Raw genomic sequence first — 14,042 nt, forward strand, 5'->3', positions numbered from 1 at the left:
TCATAAATATAAATTTTGTCGTAGCAAAATGAAAACAATACAATTTTTCTCATAAATTCAAAAGGCAAGTTAAAAATATTCATTTTTTAATAAATGTTATTTATAACATTTTGTGAATCATTAAAAAGAATATAAAATTTGAAAATTATTCTTTTAGTTTTAAACAAACTTTCTCAAACCTTATTTTTTTTGCCTACAATCCAAAACACCAAAAAACGTAACTAAGAAAATTAATAAACTTAACAATGATTAATTGGACCAATTAGGAAAAAAAATTTGTTGTTGATAATCTATTAAGGTTATTTTCTTTGTAGAAATTGTAATTTCATCCACCCCAAAAAAAATTATCAAAAAAACAATTATTAGCAAAATCTAAGAATTAAATTTCTATATATGCATTGTTATAAAATGATAATAACAATTAAAGTAAAATTGCAAAAGCTAAAATTTGTCACCCATCTGATTATTTTCGTTTGGCTAACCTTTACTTTTCTCTAAATAAACGACATTATAGAATATTTCTAATACAACTAGTAAGAGTACTTTGTCCACCACAAATGATTAAAAAAATAAGCAAAAATTAGTAAAATCTAATAGTTTAACATCTAAATTGAACACTATAAAAAAATCATGATGTGTCATAGAATAAATACCAAGTTATCCAAATTATGCTATGTAATAAAATAATATTATATTTTTATATGCTATATTTAATTCTTTATAACGCAATAGGATAAAATTTAACAATAAAAAAGAACAATTAAAAAAAAATTAAAAAACAATAAATACTAAATTATTCAAATCATGCTATGTAATATAACAATATTATATTTTTATATGCTATATTTAATTTTTTATAATGCAATAAGATAAAATTTAACAATAAAAATAAAAAAATACAAAATAAGAGAGAGAGAGAGAGAGAGAGAGAGAGAGAGAGAGAGAGAGAGAGAGAGAGAGAGAGAGCCTTTGTTTTGTGAGGGAAAACTATGCATAGAATGGAGATAGTGACGAATTTATAGTAAGAGAGTGTGAATAAGAAGTGACAAAAATAAAGGAAAATGAAGGGGAAGAAGAAGAGTGATATTAATGTAGAGGGTAGTGGGGAGATGAAAAGATAAGAGAGGGAGAAATGTTGGAGAAGTAGTGGGGAGATAAAAAGATAAGGGAGGGAGAAAGGTTAGAGAAGTATAAATATTAAAAAAAATAAATGTTAAAAACAATTATAGGAAAATTGAAAAGAAAAAAGATAATGACATAGACGCTGATATGACTCAACTGGAGCGTAGCAATAATAAATACTACACTTCAGCTTTTAGATATACATATATATATATTATAATGCAATAAGATAAAATTTAACAATCAAAGAGAACCAAAAAAAAAAAAAAATCGCATTAACCTAAAGTAGAGTTTTAAAGAATATAAAAAATTATTAGCCTAAAACAAAGATACAAGAAAAAAAAAAAAAATCCACCAAAAAATTGAGAGAGAGAGAGAAAGATAACCTTTTTGTGAGGTAAAACTATGTAAAGAATGGAAGAGAGAATGAAAATTTTATAGTAAGATGTTGTGAATATGAAGAGACAATATAAAGGAAGATGAGAGGAAAGATGAATAGTGATATTAAGTATAAGGGTAGTGGGAAGATGAAAAGGTAAGGGAGAGAAAGATGAATAGACAAAATAAAGGAAGATGAAAAGAAAGATGAATAGTGATATTAAGGTTGAGAGTAGTGGGAAGATGAAAAAGTATGGGAAAGAGAAATGTTGGAGAAAGTGTAATTATTAAAAAGAAAAATGAAAATGTTAAAAAAAATTATAGGAAAATGAGGAAAAAAAAAAAAAAGGATAATGTCGTGAATGCCGATGTGGCTCAACTGGAGTGTAACAACAATAAATATTATACTTCAACTTTTAAATGCATATAGACTAGTGTGTAATTTCGTGCATATACACAAATATAATTAAAAATAATTACAATTATATGGTTCAAATTATACATGGTATTAACTTACAACTTTTGTAAATAATACATTTCTAAAATATGTAATGGTTTCTCATTGTATATATATATATATAAATGATTTAGAATTTAATTAGATTTAGACTCTTCAATTTTTGCATATAATAATTTACTTGCCACAAAAAATTAAAAAATTAGATAGACACGTGGCACAAAATTAGACTCCAATTGAAATCTAATTTAAAATCTAATTAGATTTAGATTCTTTGATTTTTATTTTTTATACTCAATAATTCACTTGGTACAAAAATAAAATGAGACACGTGACTCAAAATTGAAAATCTAATTAGATTTTCTCTAATTTTGACTTTTAATATATATATGCGTGCATTAATTATAAATTGTCACCCTAAAATCAAATCCCAACTTCACCATTGATAATAAGGATCAGGATGTTGAAGTTTCAAAAGGAATGATGATGATTCCAATTGAACAAAAACCTATATATTAGCGTGGTGAGTTTGTTTTTAGTGAGGGAAAGCATGCAAACTCTTCTGTTTAAAAGATCTACAATTGTGCATTGGACTATTATCCATCAAAACATATGGTCCTTGATGGATGAAATGTTGTAAAATCTACATTAACATATTCCACAATGTTTACTGTCGTTTCTACAACTCTACGTGACATAGTGAAGCTATGGAACCTCACTTTCTTAAGTGAGTCATGCAAATAATGTCACCAGGTTTTCTTTTATTTTTCATGCCACCAATAAGAGGACTTGTCTTCATACAATTTTTCACCTTCATGCCATTTCTATCCAAATTTCTCATACAATTTCTTCTTAATGCTTCATGGATTTGTATGTTCACACCTTGCTTCTTTTATTTCACAATTGCGTGAATTTTTTTAATACATTATAAGTAATAACTTCTTCCTCTCGTGCTTGAGAGAGAGTATTTGTGATCTATTGTCTTACAAAAGTGGATACTAACATTGCCAATGCTGAAAACAATTTTAAGCAAGTTAAATATGAGAGGACAAGCTTGAATACTTTTCACAATCTGGATACAAAGGCTGTTTAGCCTCTTCCAACAATCTATAAAATTTCTTTGCATCTTCATTTGGCTCTTGTGGTTCATTTCCACTTGATTCCCTGCCACGCACCACTTGTGGATAAGCATCCTTGATCATATCAAACATACCACCATATAGCATACCATCATCATCATCGCCTTCCATTTCACTATCACCTTCCTCTTCACTATCACCTTCCCCATGAAGGTACCAAGTAGTATAATCTCTCCTTATAATCCTAAATAAAAGATGATACTGGACCTCATCCTGAGTCCTACGATACTTGTTGCTACAATCAATATGCGGATAGTTGATTTTCATATCTCCATCTATTGAATGTTTAAATGCATACTCAAGAAAGTTTTCAACTCCATTAATATACTCGGTGCACGATCTAGTAGAAAGATGCATCCAAGTTTTATCAACCGTCATTTTATCTACACCATTTAAAGCATTGTATTAATCATAACTAACATTGATGGTGCAGACAGTAAATCTTCATAAGTCAATTTTAAACAAACATGAGCTAAGTTTCATACCGGATTGGAACAAAAACCACACTTTTTACTGCTTCTTCAGCAAAGCTTTTGCAAACAATATCAAGGCCTGCAAATTGCAAAGAAAATCAATGCATATGCTTCAGCCATCTTGTAAGAAGCAACACCAAACCTATTACAATTTTTTTAAAAAAAAGTACAAGTGTGAAGATTGGAACTAGGGGTGGCAAATGGGCGGGTTTGGGCGGGTTTGGGGTGGACATAATTGGGTTGGGTATATAAAACTCATTTACCCATTTAAAACCCATTTAACTAATTCCTTATAACCCAAATCCAACCCAACCCAATTATTATGGGTAAACCCCAACCCACCCAATTACCCAATTATCAAAATTACCAAAATGCCACTAAAGTGAAAATGACCAANTGCAATATATATTTTTCATTATTTGATTTAATTCTATCATCTGTGTGATAAACCAAAAAAAAAAAAAAAAAACAAAACAAAAACGAAAAAAATTAGCCAATAGCATCATTGCAATTAACCAGTCCCGTGCGGTAGCACGGGTTACATACTAGTTTTAAAAATAACCTTGGACGCAACTGAATCACAATAATAATAATATTCACATCATGCCAGCTCTCCATTCATTATAATTATTTATTTTATACAATGTTATCATGGCTTTTGAGTAGTGTTGTGGTGTGCTTTTGTGTTAGAACCTCTTCTTCTCTCTCTTATGCGTGTGTGTGTTTGTTTCTCAAAAAAAAAAAAAAAAAAAGTTATTCACTAAGAATGTACAAGGCCTTCTAGATCATTGATATATGCATACGCCACAGAAAAAATAGATGAAAGGAAACTATGAATGGAATAATAGTTAAATGATTAAATTTACTGTTTTTACTAGCATATTGTTAAAATAAAAAAAAAAAGGAAAAAAAAAAAAGAAAAAAAAAAAAGAAAAAGAAAAAAAAAAGAGGCTTGAATTTAAAAGACCCTGTAAGAAGGTCAGGTAAAAAAAAGGGTTAATAGAGTTATAAAATTATGTATCTTGTTAGTAGGGGCTTGTAAAACCAAGCTATTTATAATCTGAAAAGACTGAAATTATACAATAAATGGCATGAAGACTTCCTAAAAAGAAGAAGCATAAGAAACAGCTATAAATAATCATCATGATCCAAAATTATCTATAATTAAATTGAGAGGAAAATAAATAAGGAATAAAATAATTACTGGTTAAGTTTGTGAAAATAAAAGTGTTTATATATATAAATATATAAGTTGCTCAATCCAAATATGGTCTTGAATTTCAAAATTATTGTTGGAAAAATAATATTCTATGCTCCCCTCTTTATCAACATCTACAAGTATGAACATGTAAACATACAGCACATCTCAATCCTTTGTTAAAAAATTGGCATCCAAAGACTTTTAATACTTGATCACGGGGATGGCTCATTATAGACACATCAAAATTGTAAGAGGGAATGTGAAATGAGTCATGACAAATGGAGCATGCAATTGAAAATAGTTTTGACTACAAACTTTGAACGGATCAAGGCATTGAAATAATCTCAGACTTTAATACAATCAGATTGTGTGTGTGTGTATAAGTCACATGGTAATACGATGGTATCTAACATGCAATTTTAAGGAGAGCTCGTAAAAAGTACCTAATTAAGGAACTATCTTTTAACAAAGAGACAGAGCCACAAATCATGGGTCTCTTGAGAATGAAACAATCACAGCAAAGGAGATACCTTACTCATACATTTACAAAAGGGGAAAAAAAATGCAAACTCATGAAATTATTCAAGGAAAAAAAAGCACTATTTCTAAGTTAGCAAATCACATTTTTACAAAAGTCGACAAGATGGTAACGACAAAAACGCCGTATCATATCCACCGCTTAATTAGTTGGAGCATGCAGTCACAATGATCATATTGATTCATGCCCCTCTAACTAAAAGGGTCTATTTAATCCAACGCCTTATTCTATTTTCCATATAAACAAAGAAGCACAATCTAGATCTATAACACATAAATGTTATGAAAATCCTACCTTTTATCAAACACATGCAACAAAGCAGCATAAAAAGAACAGAATAATTGCATTAAACAGTTACAAGATTGAAGATACACAATGTAAATCACAGAACAGAATAATTGCATAAAACAGTTACAAGATTGAAGATACACAATGTAAACGCCTAAGACACATTTGAAATTTAGATTTATGAGATAGATTATTTAAGGGCATATTAATCACTCAATGGAAGGGCTGGGTGGTTAGGAACGTTTTCAATATGATTTTAAAACACAAGCAGTGTCTATCCAGAAAAAAGTTTGAAACAAATTAAGTTGACATGCACATGCACTTGAGACCACTATTCCTACTCAAAGCTTAATCAGGTTTAGGAAGCACAATATTTTTTATTAAATCAGAAAGAGAATCAAAGAAGTGAATAAAACACCAGAAACTATATATTTAGTAACGAATTGGAGCAAAACTTTTTCTTTGACACAAAAGTTTAATTCCAAGAAGTTGCAACTTACGTACTATATGGAGAAGCACGAGAAGCTTCATAAGCCTGAAAACTGACACAATTGCACCACTCCCCAGTCCCCGCTATTGATAATAATAATATGTTGGAAAAAGACAACTCCACTGGTATTATTAGTAGAAGACTATCAAAACTGTGATGTAGTTCAGAAAGCAAAAGAAGAAGTGAAATAGAAGAAGGAAGAATTTCAGTAATGTAGATATGAAGATAAACGACAGTTTGCTTCTTGTAGTTTTGATTGTAACTTAATTATACGTTTGTAGTTTAGTGAGTAATTGATTCACACGTGAGTTAACTGACTGGAACACGTGCAATAACTGATTCCTAATTATGTGGGATATTCTGTTGCTCTGTTTCATGTATTTAGTCACAGATCAGTGTATAGATTCATTCAGTTGAGGTATTACACAATTCCTCTTGATTCGAAGTCTCTCTACCGCTTAATTAGTTGGAGCATGCAGTCACAATGATCATATTGATTCATGCCCCTCTAACTAAAAGGGTCTATTTAATCCAACGCCTTATTCTATTTTCCATATAAACAAAGAAGCACAATCTAGATCTATAACACATAAATGTTATGAAAATCCTACCTTTTATCAAACACATGCAACAAAGCAGCATAAAAAGAACAGAATAATTGCATTAAACAGTTACAAGATTGAAGATACACAATGTAAATCACAGAACAGAATAATTGCACAAAACAGTTACAAGATTGAAGATACACAATGTAAATGCCTAAGACACATTTGAAATCTAGATTTATGAGATAGATTATTGAAGGGCATATTAATCACTCAATGGAAGGGCCGGTTGGTTAGGAACGTTTTCAATATGATTTTGAAACACAAGCAGTGTCTATCCAGAAAAAAGTTTGAAACAAATTAAGTTGACATGCACATGCACTTGAGACCACTATTCCTACTCAAAGCTTAATTGGGTTTAGGAAGCACAATATTTTTTATTAAATCAGAAAGAGAATCAAAGAAGAGAATAAAACACCAGAAACTATATATTTAGTAATGAATTGGAGCTAAACCTTTTCTTTGACACAAAAGTTTAATTCCAAGAAGTTGCAACTTACGTACAATATGGAGAAGCACGAGAAGCTTCATAAGCCTGAAAACTGACACAATTGCACCACTCCCCAGTCCCCGCTATTGATAATAATAATATGTTGGAAAAAGACAACTCCACTGGTATTATTAGTAGAAGACCAAAGTGGTCACACCAAATAAAACAACCCATTGATAAAAAGACACTTCGAATATTCAATAGAGAAACCTCATTGCTAAATTATGTGCAAAGCTTAGACCAACTTGTTTTCACAATCCTACTTTTGAGGTATTTGTTGATTGAATATTTGAATTAACATTACTTCTACTACCACCTCTCAAAGCCACTAGCTCTTATGAAAATAATATATTTTTTTTTTGGTCTCGAACAGTTATTGTAAAACTTAATAATAAAGACACCAACAACAACCAACTGACTCAATTCTTATATCTGCATCACTCTCACTCACACGAGCGACGATTCACGAGATTCCCATCTCCCCAAAACTCTCTTCCACAATTGGGACCACACTTAAAAAGCGACCTCAGCCATTGCTCTGCACAGGGCTTCCCTTCTCAATCAACGTGTAGATGATTTGATCCAAAAGTTTAAATAAAAATTCTAAATCCAATGCGAAAAGCTCCAATAATATGTTAAATAAATTCATATTTATCAGGATAGTTGTTTTAAAAAAATAATAATAATAATTTTGGGTAGGTCGTGGGCAAACAAGGCGTTGCGTGTTGTCAGTTGGCGTGAGTTGGGAGTGTTAGAGGGAAAAAGTGAAAAAATTTAGAGGGAAAGGGGAATTGTGTTCCGAGGGAGTTGGGAGTAGGGAGTGTTAGAGGGAAAAGTGGAAAAATTTTTGAGGGAAAGGGGAATTGATGGATATGTGGCGCTAAGGTTTAAAGTTTTATAAGAGATTATGTAGCGGTGTTGGGAATGGAGCTCTCTTTCTTTTGGTCTTAATGGCTCTCGGTGGTGTTTTATTTGGGACTACGCTGCACGTAGTGAATGTCCCACCTACGCTAGTGTATGCACTAGTTTACTTTGTATGACTATATTTGACATTTAATAAAAGATTTCTATCGTTTTGAGCTCAAAAAACTTTTTTATAAGAAATTGTGTGTTATAAGAATTTTTTTTTTTTGTTAATTTAAATTTTAGAATATTTGTAGCGGCATGTGGTTTGAAGCTTATAAGGTATAAAGTTTAAACAATTAGTATAATTTTTTATAATAAACAAGAATAAATAAGAGTATGTATATGAAATACATAGGTTAATTAATGAAATAAATTAGATATAATTCATAAATTGAATAGCCCCCAAAATTAGATAATAAAAAAGATTATATGTCATATGTTAAAAGAACAATATGAAAATTTTCCACAATGAGCTATATCAAATACTATAAAATAACAATATAGTTCAGCTACTAAATATTAAAACAAATGATGGGTTTGCTTATATGTAAAAATAGTTTAATTTGAGCTCGATGAGGTTGTTCAATTGAGCTTAAATTTCATCAACACCAATATTTTACCATGCTATGCAAATCCAATGGTAAGAATTGGAATCTAAATTGGTGCATGAAGGTTACATGTCGTGTACCCGTACTTTGATCGGTCTGCTCTCACAATCAAACCATCCAATCACACCCTAATTTCACCAATACCCATTCTAAAGAAGGAAGAATTTCAGTAATGTAGATATGAAGATAAACGACAGTTTGCTTCTTGTAGTTTTGATTGTAACTTAATTATACGTTTGTAGTTTAGTGAGTAATTGATTCACACGTGAGTTAACTGACTGGAACACGTGCAATAACTGATTCCTAATTATGTGGGATATTCTGTTGCTCTGTTTCATGTATTTAGTCACAGATCAGTGTATAGATTCATTCAGTTGAGGTATTACACAATTCCTCTTGATTCGAAGTCTCTCTCTTTCTCTCTCTGATTCAAGCTTCCTATTTTCCCTTTTTGGTTCTCTGTACTTTCTTATAAAGACCAAAGTGGTCACACCAAATAAAACAACCCATTGATAAAAAGACACTTCGAATATTCAAAAGAGAAATCTCATTGCTAAATTATGTGCAAAGCTTAGACCAACTTGTTTTCACAATCCTACTTTTGAGGCATTTGTTGACTGAATTAACATTACTTCTACTACCACCTCTCAAAGCCTCTAGCTCTTATGAAAATAATATTTTTTTTTTTGGTCTCGAACAGTTATTGTAAAACTTAATAATAAAGACACCAACAACAACAACAACCAACTGACTCAATTCTTATATCTGCATCACTCTCACTCAAACTCTCTTCCACAATTGGGACCACACTTAAAAAGCGACCTCAGCCATTGCTCTGCACAGGGCTTCCCTTCTCAATCAACGTGTAGATGATTTGATCCAAAAGTTTAAATAAAAATTCTAAATCCAATGCGAAAAGCTCCAATAATATGTTAAATAAATTCATATTTATCAGGATAGTTGTTTTAAAAAAATAATAATAATAATTTTGAGAGACCTGTGGGGTTCTAATTTCTGCTTCTGCTACTGCTCTGCTGCCGCTGCCCAGGTCCTTTTTGGGGTTATTACTGGGTTCTGTTCTGTTTGATTGAGTTAATTTTCGGGGTTTATATAGGGGTTTAGACTTTAGAGGTGAGTGCTGAAGGGTTTTTGGGTAGGTTGTGGGCAAACAAGGCGTTGAAGGTCTATTTGGTCTTGCTGCGCCGTTGCGTGTTGTCAGTTGGCGTGAATTGGGAGTGTTAAGAGGGAAAAGTGAAAAAATTTAGAGGGAAACAGGAATTGATGGACATGTGGCGCTAAGGTGTTTTATTTGGGACTACGCTGCACGTAGTGAATGTCCCACCTACGCTAGTGTATGCACTAGTTTACTTTGTATGACTATATTTGACATTTAATAAAAGATTTCTATCATTTTGAGCTCAAAAAACTTTTTTATAAGAAATTGCGTGTTATAAGAATTTTTTTTTTGGTTAATTTAAATTTTAGAATATATGTAGCGGCATGTGGTTTGAAGCTTATAAGGTATAAGTTTAAACAATTAGTGTAATTTTTTATAATAACAAGAATAAATAAGAGTATGTATATGAAATACATAGGTTAATTAATGAAATAAATTAGATATAATTCATAAATTGAATAGCCCCCAAAATTAGATAATAAAAAAGATTATATGTCATATGTTAAAAGAACAATATGAAAATTTTCCACAATGAGCTATATCAAATACTATAAAATAACAATATAGTTCAGCTACTAAATATTAAAACAAATGATGGGTTTGCTTATATGTAAAAATAGTTTAATTTGAGCTCGATGAGGTTGTTCAATTGAGCTTAAATTTCATCAACACCAATATTTTACCATGCTATGCAAATCCAATGGTAAGAATTGGAATCTAAATTGGTGCATGAAGGTTACATGTCGTGTACCCGTACTTTGATCGGTCTGCTCTCACAATCAAACCATCCAATCACACCCTAATTTCACCAATACCCATTCTTTACCGTGCTCTTCCAGTCCAATGGTTGGACTTTGAACTTGGTGCCATTTTGGATTTATACATTGTCATATATCCAAAATAAAGTATCTTCTTTTAATTGACATATATTTTTATTTCTTTTTATGAAAATTTATGGTTCAACTACGATATTAAATTCTCTATATGAAATTAGCATTAGTTAAGTTGGTATTATTCTTCAAATTAAGTATTTAATATTGCATCAAATTAACCTTGATTTGATTAGTATTAAATAATTTTATTTAATTAATATTTACATATAAATTGCTTCACATGAATTTTCGTCTTAAGCCCCAAATTATGTTGAGCCGCCTTTGCGCCCCTATATCTATCCCCTAAGGAAAAACTTTGACTACCTTGACCAAAAAATCCAATATACATCCTTTAAAATTTTGTTTAAAATCCTTTTTTTTCACACATAAGAGTGAGCGAGGTAGCCCTCACATGTTGAGAATTTTATTTTATCTCGACATTAACCCTCACTATTCAAGGGTTTTTTAAAAAGAATTTAAACTAAGGACATTTTCCCCCTCTAAAATCAAAACCATTTATATCTAAGCACACGTGTAAGGGCGTGGTTTGGGTCATAAGGATTAAGGTTCAAATAGCCCAACACGATGAATTTGTAGAGAATGGGCCAAAAACTAAGCTTTAAGGAATTGAACGACGCTTACAATGGATTAAATGTGGGAAGTAAATAAGGAAAAACAAGCTTCATGCAAAATCCAAGAAAAGTAGTTCTTGAATATATTCTCTTTAGACTTGATTACAATTCCAATTCTTGTTGCTATGGTGTTTTCTCCACTGATTCTCAGATCCTCCCTTTCCTTTGGAGGGTTTCTTACGTTATATAACCTCTTTTTGTTGATCTTAGCCCTTCATTTGTTGATCACGTAGGCCATTACTCAAGTGCTTGTCCCATCAGATGTTTCCTCAAACCTTCCGTGTGTTGCGACTACCTAAACAACACTATTTAAGGGTCTTCTCTACATAAATGCAACTAGAGGGTTTGGTGGGGTGCAATAAATGTGGTGGTAACTTCCATCCCTTCAGACATGACAAGATTGACCTCCTCCCTGAAGACCTTCCTCTACAGTGCGACCTCCTCTGGTAATGTGTCATTGACGTGGTCAAGGCTCGCCTCCTCGGCCTGGCCATCCGAGGGTAGGGTCTTCTTGACATCGAAGTGGCATCCTCGGCCTCGAATATGACACGTGACATTGTTACCTTATTAAATTTCTGTATCCCACAACATGTACTATTCTAAACTAGCATGTAACCCATGCTTACACACAGGAATGTTCAATTGTAGTGGTACTATTAATGTTAAGCCTGGATTATTAAACATATAGAAAATTAGTTCGACCAAGACTTTTATATTTTGGAGTAATTATGTTCTATAATACAATGTCAAATAAATAACAAAAAATTTACATTTGTGAAAGTTTAATGATCATTTGATTTTGTTATCTCAAAATAATAATAATACTAATAATAAGACATTTGAAGATATTAAAATGGTTTTTCAGCATAATTTCCAAGGATTAATTATTTAAATTAGAAAAAAAAAAAAAAAACTAGATCAACACATGAAAATCCAAGAGGGATATTTGTAAAATCACCAATTTTTATGGCCGGCCAAGCCATATGACCATTGTGTACGTGTAAGTGATTGATTGACAACATAATTTTGGTTGCAAGTTCAATTAATTTTGAAAACGGATTTTAAGAATAATTAATTATAAAGCTAGGATTTGAAACCAAAAAAAAAAAAGAAGAAGAAGAAAAGAAGAAAAAGATAATAGATGAAAAATCAAGAGAGGCGGTATTTAAATAATGGGATCAACAATTAATTAGATATGACTAAGAAATGATTTTTTTTTTTCTAAATTAGAAATAAATAACTATGTAAAAATGATGACAAAGGTCAGTATTTGGTATAATGGTCCACCATCCAAAAAAAAAAGGTTTAGATTTGTTGTTCTAATGAAAATTTTTTCTAATTTTAGATTGTGTTACCGTTACACTTGAGAGAGAGAAATGAGTTTGGTTGAGAAGGGAGAGAGTGACCGCACACCTGTGGTGTGGTGGTTATTTCACAAGTATAAATGCTTGTGAGGTATAGGGGGTAAGGGTCGGAGTTTAAATCTTCAGGAGGAAGCTTCATACACATATATACTTAGATTAGGCTAGAGTAGAATTCTATTTTGTAAAAAAAAAAAAAAAAAAAGGGAGAGAATGAAGAAAGAGGAAAGGAGCTGATTTTTTGGATTTGCTCTCCCAAAAATAACTTTGGCTAGTCTAGTAGTAGTGGAGATGCTCTTAGTATTTTTTTTTTTTTTAATATCTAATTTATGGTTTATATTTTATTTTTAATGGGTATTGTATATGGTTATAGGATTTTTGAATAAGCTTAAGATATTTCCTAAAATATTTCCTACTTTGATTTTTTTTTTTCCTCTTTGCCGCTACTTCACATAATTTTTTCACTCTTTGCCGCTACTTTTTGCTAAAATTTTCCGCACAAATCCTGCTATATATTTCTTGTTTTTTGCTACGCCTCTAGTTCATCACAAAGAGGCTAGAGAACGAAACCAAAGACAAGGGTGTCAGGTACTGATTTATCCCCTCCAGTTTTATTCTTTGTGCCTCTAATTTATCTCTGTCTCTGTCTCTCTCTCTCTCTCTCTCTATTCCTAATTTCATATTTCTATTTTCTATTAGCAAATTTGCTCAATCTTTTACAGCTTTTGGTGATCCATCAGTCAAAGGTACACATCTAAAATAATATTTTACTATCTGTATAAATAAGACCTACTTTTTTTTTTGGTAGAATATAAGACCTTCTTTAACTTTGAATAAACTAATGTTACAAGAATAACTAACTTTACAGAATCAATCTTAAGGATTGATGTGATAGAATAGTACGTTTGGTTTATTTTATAAGTACATAATTTTTTTTTTGATGAAATTTTATAGGTATATAATAGTGTTAGCAAATTTGGTTTATTTTATAGGCATATAATATTGTCCTAGTTTATAGGATTCTAGTTTTATAGGTATATAATAGTGCAATTGCAATGTGAGATTTAACAGGTGCCGTATGGTTCATAATAAAAAAAGAAAAAGAAAAAGAAAAAAAAAAAGAACAGGTGTCTCATGAAACACAAAATATGTCAGATTTAATGGGAGCCGTGAAACACAAAACATTGCAGCTTTTTAAAAAAAAAAAAAAAAAAAAAAATTCTGTGATTTTTGTATTGTAATGAATTTCTTAACAAGGTGATTTCATATAATAAGCTATCCTTGTGCAGCAACTATGCAATGGTT

The sequence above is a fragment of the Quercus suber genome, unplaced genomic scaffold (genome assembly GCF_002906115.3).
Source record: "Quercus suber isolate HL8 unplaced genomic scaffold, Cork oak 2.0 scaffold_785, whole genome shotgun sequence".
NCBI lineage: Eukaryota > Viridiplantae > Streptophyta > Magnoliopsida > Fagales > Fagaceae > Quercus > Quercus suber.